This window comes from Eurosta solidaginis, chromosome X (genome assembly GCF_040869045.1).
Source record: "Eurosta solidaginis isolate ZX-2024a chromosome X, ASM4086904v1, whole genome shotgun sequence".
Classification (NCBI taxonomy): Eukaryota; Metazoa; Arthropoda; class Insecta; order Diptera; family Tephritidae; genus Eurosta; species Eurosta solidaginis.
Window position 1 is genome coordinate 122473327 of NC_090324.1, and position 7701 is coordinate 122481027.

The window sequence follows — 7701 nt, forward strand, 5'->3', positions numbered from 1 at the left end:
ACACTCACGCTGCAGGAAAAAAGTGAGTATCGTATAGGCATAAGCTATGTAGGTATATACAAAAGTACATGTAATTTTGTCTTGTTTACGTGTTTTAAAGGTGTCATTTCCTTGAAATGAGCGTTATTTGTTTTACAATACATTACTAATTGTTTGGTACAAATATGAACTGTAGCTGTTGTTTTCTTGGTAAAAAACTAACAACTACTACTATTTTCATTTTTTTTTTTTTTCTCCGCTCACTGGTACCAGCACACCAACGGCAAAGACAAAAGAACGCACATTCATACATACCCGTGTATAGAATGTAAAATTCATATGAATTGAAACAACGGGAAACGTATCGAGTGATTTTCCGTTCTTTCATTTCATTTTTTACTACGGCGTGGAGTACAACCTTTTCTGCTTTGGGCAATAATTTTTTGTATGCTGTTGGTGGTGTATGTAAACTAAATGAGAATGATGGTGGAGCTGAGCTTGGGGCACATGGTATGGATGTTCCAAATTGTGAACGTTATGATGCTAGCGCCGATCGGGATTATTTGCCTGCTTGGTCGGAAAATCGTAGTCAGCATGCCGGTGTGGTTTTGGGTGATCAAGCGGATAATTTGCCACCGTACGCATGTATATGAATGTAGGTATGTATATTTTGTAGATTATTTAAACATTATATAGATTTTGTTTTCCATGCTTGCATGATGCCATTGATACTACAAAGTTTTTCACCCTGAACATCCGTTTTTATACCGCCGCTTTTCTTTGACATATCTGACAGCTCGCGGAAAAGAAGATGAAATCTTCCAACATATTTTTAAGATATACTTTTTAATAACTGTATGGCCTAAACTGTATAATTTTTCATATAAAAGTGACGAGTATATTATAAATAACGATATCAAGTAAAAACAACCTGGAACACATTACCATATTGAAGAAAATCTATTCTAAGAAACAGGCGGTACACTACAAAGATCCCAAAGTGTGTGCTGTGCGTATGGTTGTGTGCCTAATACGCGTGCCGGTGCTGCAAGAAGTTCTAAATTGGAGCAGAAAATTCTCGCAAGAATTGTGGGTGAAATAACGGCATGCACCTGCAGTTGCTAGTGGCAAGCAGAAAGTGTTTCAGATTTACAAATGTTAATGGAATTTACAAGTTTTTACGGTAGTCAACAGCCTTATAGACTTGTAGCCCCGCTATTTATACAATACTCCTCCCCAAACAACTTTCTCCTTGTTGCAACAACACCGTAATCCGCCAGCAAACTGCCCGGCAATCTTATAAAAAACTTAGCGATTGGAAGTTAATTGGCATCATATCAGGCAAATTTAATGAACTAAGAGAAAACTATTCGAGGGTTAATTTTGTAGAACATGTGCTAATCGACTTTAAGTACATTGAAAAGATATTAATAAATGTTAAACTGCGCGAGGAAAAGTGCAATAAAAAAAGTTCCGAGTATCGTATACTGGGCAATGAGCAATTTTCCCTTAAAAACCTCAAATACTTTAATGCTTTGGAGCTATACAACAAAAGCATTTGCTATTCGGAACCTGGTTCAGAGAACTTATCTATAGGTTATGCCAATCGCTCGGCTGTTCTTTACGAATGGAAACGCTATCATGAATGTCTGGTCAATGTTGAACTGGCACGCAAAGCTAATTATCCCACGCGTCTGATGCATAGACTCGATAAAGGCGAAAAAGATTGCCGTCAATTGTTGTATCAACAACCAGGCGATATACAGCCATATGATTTTCAAATGTCCTTCCCACCACATCCGCAAATACTCAATATAGCAGATTGCCTCGAAATCCATTATACGGAAGAATCTGGACGTTTTATATGTACCAATCGTGATTTTGTTGTTGGCGATCTTGTCGCAACGGAAGAACCATTTTGTTCAACACTCTTACCACCGATGCGTTATATACGTTGTGCCACTTGTCAGGTGGAAAACTATCTATCATTAATACCTTGTGGCAATTGTTGTTCGGTAATGTTTTGCTCGGAAGAGTGTCGTGAACGTGCTTTCGCCACATTTCACAAATGTGAATGTCCTATTATTGATTTACTACATAAAATGTTCAATAAGATGCATGGTACTGCGTTGCGTGTATGCCTATCAGCTATTGAACTATTTCCTACTATAGAAGAGTTGATGACCTTTTGTGATGATCCGAATAATCAAAATAAGTCTGCATTCGATTTGGATTATGCGAACTTGACGCCAAGAGAACACTATCGTGCTATACATGGATTGGTAACGACTCAAAATTTACGCACCTTGTCTGATTTATTTCAACGTTCTGTTGTATGCGCAGTACTAAAGCATTTTGTTATTGGACATACGCCATTGAAAGAGTTTCTTGGCGGTGAGGAGGGTGAACATTTTTTTTTTTTACTGAGCTATTATTTAAACATTTGCAAACATCACCATCTAATATGCATGGTATTGATTTGGTGGAAAAAGTAAATGAAACTAAAGATGATACAACACATTCATCTGGTACATTCGCTTTCCTATCTCTGCTGAATCATTCATGCGCGCCAAATACATTACGTGCATAGCAAGGCACAAAGGCATATCTGTTCGTCTTTCGTCCAATACCAGCCGGTGGCGAGCCATATGACACATACGGTCCACATTTTGCTATTTTCACTAAAGAGCAACGCTGCGAAACCATAGGTCGCTGGTTCGTATCCGGCTCGTACCCATGCAGTATCGTTTTACATGTGAATGTGAAGCTTGCATAAATGATTATCTCAATTTTGGTAAATTACAACCGAAATTCTATGTATCATATGCAAATGATGAAACGGATATGAAAAGTTTGTCGAAGTATGACTATGATTTTGCTTTGGGTAACTATCGTAAATACTGTGAATTCCTTACGCAGCATGCCAAGGCTTATCCCTGAGGAATGTTTAAAAATGGCATTGCATATACTTGTTGATGCGGTGCCGTTGAAAGCAAAAATGTAGAATGCATAAGCCAGCACATGCACAATTCAAACACATAGAAACTGAACGCAGGTGTAGACAGCATAATATATATTGTATTTAACAATAAGAAATCATTTTAATAAACTTTTTTTTTTTGGTTTTAAAACACATTCAAAATGTAACAACTGAAAAAGTATACGAACAGATAAGCGCTTATTGACATTAATTATGAACTGGCATCAGAAATCAAATGGTACTTCGCTATGGGGTGGTTATAATCTTATCCCGAGGTCTTCGAGTGCTGTCATAGTGTCAGATTCAAATGAATGAACTCGCTTCGTTACTTTTGGGGGAGTTCTAAAACCCTTTCTTTCGAACCGGCAGAGAGATACCTTCTACTGGGACGACATTATACACTACTACATTTGCATATTTGAATTTTATAGCCATTAAATTAAATGTATATGCATACTTTTAAAGAATGAATACTTTATCGGTACGGATAAAAGAATCCGTTAACCCGTTGATACCAATGTATCATTTTGAACACGTTCTTAACCCCTTGCATGTGTTTTCGAAAAGAGGCACGTATTTGGTTAGGTGCAACCTCTATGGGTAGTTGAGCATGGATTTTTATTTGATTGTATTTATAGTTAAGAAGGAAACGGTTGGTTTCCATTTAAACTATTTTTTAATAGCTATTTCAATACATACATTGATACATTTTGTTGGCCTCGCGCCTTTGGCCGAGTGTGTAGGTGTTCTGTCATCCTCGCTCGGGGTGAGCGGGTGAAGTTGGGTTTGGTTTTGAAAATTAAAAATAAGTGTTTTTTGGCAGATGGGGATCTGCATGAGGGTTCTGGTGACCTCGCTCGGGGTGAGCGAGTGAATTGTGGGATGTTTTTTTTTTTGAAAATGAAAAAAAATAGAATTCTGTGGCAGAAGGGGGATCTGCGTGAGGGCTTTTCTGGTATCCTCGTTATGGGAGAACGAGTGAGTGGGAAGATTTCTGGTGTCCTCGCTCGGGGTGAGCGATTGAATTTGTGGGATATTTTTTGAAAATGAAAAAAAAAAAAAATAGAATTTTGTGGCAGATGGGGATCTGCATTAGGGTGGTTGGTTGGCCCCGTGTCGGTGAACGAGCGCTGGGGTTTTGGACATCCATTTTTCTCGACGGAACTCTTCCGTCTTTCTGTTAGGGCTTCCCCCGTCTCCGTCACCGCGAGAGCATAAGTGTAGGGGATTGTGTTTACTCACGTGGCGAGCCCGGGGATTCAGCTGTGGCACATTGTGAATTTTTTAAAGTTAAAAGTAGAAAGTGTCGAGTGCCTTAGGGGGATTGGAATCTCCAGTGGGAGCCTCACACGGTGAGTCCCGGTGTAGAAGTAGCGGAGTGGATAGATTATGCTCTTACGGTGACGAGATGAGTTCGGTGGGAATACCCAACCGAAAGTCTGTGAAGAGGGTGGAGGTGGGGGGGGGGGCGGGTTGTGGATTCGCGATAGAAATTTCATTTTGGAAAGGAGGGCGAGGAACGGAGGGATGGTCATGAGGAGCTCTTGGTATTCTCGCAGTCCATCTCCTTCGTTGGAAGAAGGATCAGTTTGACCAAAGGTCTTCTGGATTGACCCTTCTCGGTTATGAGGTCGACTACACGAACTCGGTTATCTTCGCCGGGGTGTACGTTGACGACTCGACCTAACCTCCATTCGTTGGGAGATAAGTTGTCCTCTTTGAGGACAGCGAGATCTCCCACTTTTATATTTTCTTGGGGATGCTTCCAATTCACTCGTTTTTGAAGTTCGGATAGATATTCGGTTTTCCACCGCTGGCAGAAGGTTTGATGGAGGGCCTTGAGCTTCTGCCATCTGTTTATTATGGAGGCCGGGCTTTCGTTCACATCCGGTTTTGGCAGAAGATGGCTGCCCGTTAGGAAATGTCCTGGAGTTAGGGGTTCCAGGTCCGTTGGGTCATTCGACCCCGGACTGAGAGGGCGCGAGTTGAGGTACGCCTTAATCCGGCACAAAAGTGTTTGTAACTCCTCCATAGTATATTTGTGGGGAGAAGCGATCTTTTTGAAGTGGCTCTTGAAGCTCTTCACTCCCGCTTCCCACAGGCCGCCCATATGAGGAGCGGCGGCGGGAAAAAATGCCAGCTCAATGCTTGATGGCTATACTTTGAGACTGTTTTGTCTCGGCTTTCGGCCAGAAAGGCTTTAAATTCGGATCGTAAAGATCTTGATGCTCCGACAAAGTTTGTACCATTGTCGGAGTAGATGTTTTTCGGACATCCTCTTCTCGCGATAAAACGCGAGAAGGCTGCGAGAAAGCATGGGGTGCTGAGGTCACTAAGAAGTCTAAGTGAATGGCCTTAGTGGAGAAACAGACAAAAAGGCATACGTAGCCTTTTGACAGTCGACATCCTCTACCGCGGTAGCTTTTGATGTCGAAAGGCCTCGCAAAATCTACCGCGGTATTGGTGAACGCGCGGGTAAAAGTAGTCCGTCCGCAGGGAAGGGTACCCATAAGTTGGGACTGTGCCTGCTTTCGATGAATAATGCAGGTTTTGCAATTGTGGATGACGACTCTGATCATGGTCTTGACATTTGGTATCCAGTATTGGCTTCGGATGAGACGGAGCATGAGCTGGTTCTCGCCATGAAGGGAGTCATGATGAGCCATCATAACTGTAAGGCGAGACAGCCTACAATTGTAAGGCAAGATGATCGGATGACGCTCGTTGTATGATATGTCTTTTGACGCCCCTAGACACCCCCTGTTCTAATAATATCATCTTTGTCGATATATGGGTTTAGTGACAGTATTTCACTCTTTCGATCAATAGGTTCCCTATTTTTCAATTTTAAATATTCTGTCCCGTAAAATTGTTTCTGGCAGACTCGTATTAATGCTTGAGTCGTTGCCTTCATCTCATCGGCTGAGATTATGCACGACTTTTCTTGGAACACAGCTTTAGTTTTTGGGTGAGTTCGTTTATAAAATCTCCTAACATAAGATAGAACCTTTAAAGCCCTGGGTAAATTTGAAAAACGGTCGAGAATATCTACCTGATCTACCCTTGTCTTGACATATGTTTGTGCCCTCTTCTCCTCAACAGACGTTTTGTATTCGGTCTCTTGTGCTGGCCAGTGGGAATTGTCTTCTTGCAGCCAAGAAGGTCCCTGCCACCACAACGAATTGTTGACCAACTCTGATGCAAGTAGTCCTCTGCTTCCTAGATCCGCTGGATTAGATTCCGAGTCCACGTGAAGCCAGTCCTTTCTACCGACCATATCGATGATCTTAGTGATTCGGTGTGCGACGAAGGTTGACCAGGAACAGGGCGGTTTTCTTATCCATGCGGGTACGATGGTTGAATCCGTCCAGAGGTGAACTTTTGCTGGCCCCAAATGAATGTTTCGGAATATTGATTCCATGATTTCTGCGAGAGCACGGCGCCGCAAAGTTCTAAACGTGGTAGTGAGATGGTTTTCACTGGGGCTACTCGGGTTTTGGCTAGCAAGAGATTTGTGAAAATTTTATCGTCCCTTTTTACGCGCATGTAGATTGCTGCTGCATATGCCTTTTCCGATGCATCGCAAAAACCATGTATTTAGATGTCGTCCTCGGGCGTAAAATTTACCCATCGCGGTATCGTAATGTTATCTATTTCGTTATAGTGTTGGGTGAAATTTTCCCACCGTTCTAAGGTAGTTGGGGAGGCAGGTTCTTCCCACCCGGTGCCCTCTATCCAGATATGCTGCATTAGTATTTTTGCCACTATGACCATTGGTGCAAGCCAGCCTAAAGGGTCGAAATGTTTGGCTATAGCGGATAGGATTGCGCGTTTGGTGGTGTTCTCGCCATTCCCTAAAACTCCTGCTTTAAATTAAAACATGTCTGAGTGCGCGTTCCATCGTACTCCGAGTGCGTTCACCGAGCTAGCCTCTTCAAACGATAGGAAGTCCTCGCTGAGTAAATCCGTTTTGGGGATGTCCTGAAGGATTTCCTCACAATTTGATGTCCACTTGCGCAATGGAAAGCCAGCTGAGTGTAATGCTTCGCGAATCTCGTTTCTTGCTCTGATGGTTGACGCTATTGTATGTCCTCCAGATAAAACGTCGTCGACATATGTACATACTTTCGCGTAATATACCCGATGCTATTGGGTGGGTATTTTCTACATCATCAGCCAATTGTAGAAGTGACCATATCGCGAGGTAGGGGGCGCAGTTTACACAAAATGTGACAGTCTTTAGTTCGTAAAGACTGATGGGTTCGTTGGGGGATGTTCGATGAACAATTCTTTGAAATTTGGCGTGATTATCGGTCACCCAAATCTGCCTATACATCTTTTCTATGCCACTATTAAAGACAAAGCGATACAGTCACCAACGTAAAATTAAAATAGGCAAGTCTGCTTGGAGTACTGGACCTGGGTGGAGTATGTCGTTTAGACTAATACCATTTGCCGTCGGACTTGACGCGTTGAAGACGACGCGCACCTTGGTAGTGGTACTTTCCGCCTTTACAACGGCGCGGTGGGGCAGGAAATAATTATCCGAATCGTCGGATGGTATGTTATTCTTAATTTTTCTCATATGTCCAAGTGTTTCGTATTCTGACAACACCCGAACATACTCTTTTCCTAAATCTTGGTTTTTCAGTAATCGCCCCTCATTTCTGAAGAACTGTGAACATGCGCGCTTTAGGGACGGTCCTAATTTAATATTTTCAGGGTAATCCTTCCTGAATGGT

At 42.2% G+C, this 7701-nt stretch overlaps 1 pseudogene; it reads left to right on the forward strand.

The window, feature by feature from the left end:
• The first annotated feature begins 491 nt into the window (after positions 1 to 491).
• On the forward strand, positions 492 to 2983 carry LOC137235111 (SET and MYND domain-containing protein 4-like; annotated as a pseudogene).
• The last annotated feature ends 4718 nt before the right edge of the window (positions 2984 to 7701 follow it).